This window comes from Sinocyclocheilus anshuiensis, unplaced genomic scaffold, assembly GCF_001515605.1.
Source record: "Sinocyclocheilus anshuiensis isolate Anshui unplaced genomic scaffold, SAMN03320099.WGS_v1.1 scaffold51, whole genome shotgun sequence".
In the NCBI taxonomy this organism is placed as follows: domain Eukaryota; kingdom Metazoa; phylum Chordata; class Actinopteri; order Cypriniformes; family Cyprinidae; genus Sinocyclocheilus; species Sinocyclocheilus anshuiensis.
Window position 1 is genome coordinate 5,746,376 of NW_015548296.1, and position 515 is coordinate 5,746,890.

A 515-nucleotide genomic window follows, 5' to 3' on the forward strand; every position below is an offset into this window, starting at 1 on the left:
AGACAGAAACAGTACTGTACTACATCGATGTTTCCTGTCGGCTCAATTTTTGAGTGGACTCTGCTGTTCCGATGAGCATGAACGGTATACGAGTGGAGCGACTGAGCGGAGCACACACACGCATAGAGCGGGATAATACGCAGAGCGTCACACCACGTGAAAGTGAAACTAATTTTCGGCAGCCGGAATTTCGGTGCATCTCTAATTATTGGCGACATCAGAAATGGATATAATATAATAGATGCTTTTTTTAACATTTTAGACATTTAAAAATATTTAAAAAATGATTTTTTACACGGCACCCCTGCTCTCGACAGCGGCACCCCGGTTGGGAAACACTGGTCTAGTACAAATATGTCACTTTGTTTCATAATTACAATGTATGTTTTTCTTTATTTACCCTCAAAAATTGGAAGTGAAATGTGACAACATGCCCCATAGGTTGGGTACATTGTAACAGCTGAGGGGCACGTTGTAACATGACCATATGACAGCTTAAAATGTTATCTGATCGC

The 515-nt window shown here is 41.0% G+C and overlaps 1 protein-coding gene and 1 long non-coding RNA gene across 2 annotated transcripts in view; one reads left to right on the forward strand and one right to left on the reverse strand.

The window, feature by feature from the left end:
• The window catches only part of mast3b (microtubule associated serine/threonine kinase 3b), a 59,276-nt gene that overhangs the window by 11,899 nt on the left and 46,862 nt on the right, over positions 1–515 (forward strand). The window lies entirely within an intron of this gene.
• LOC107656101 (uncharacterized) overlaps positions 1–515 on the reverse strand; it is an 8,668-nt gene that overhangs the window by 7,759 nt on the left and 394 nt on the right. The window lies entirely within an intron of this gene.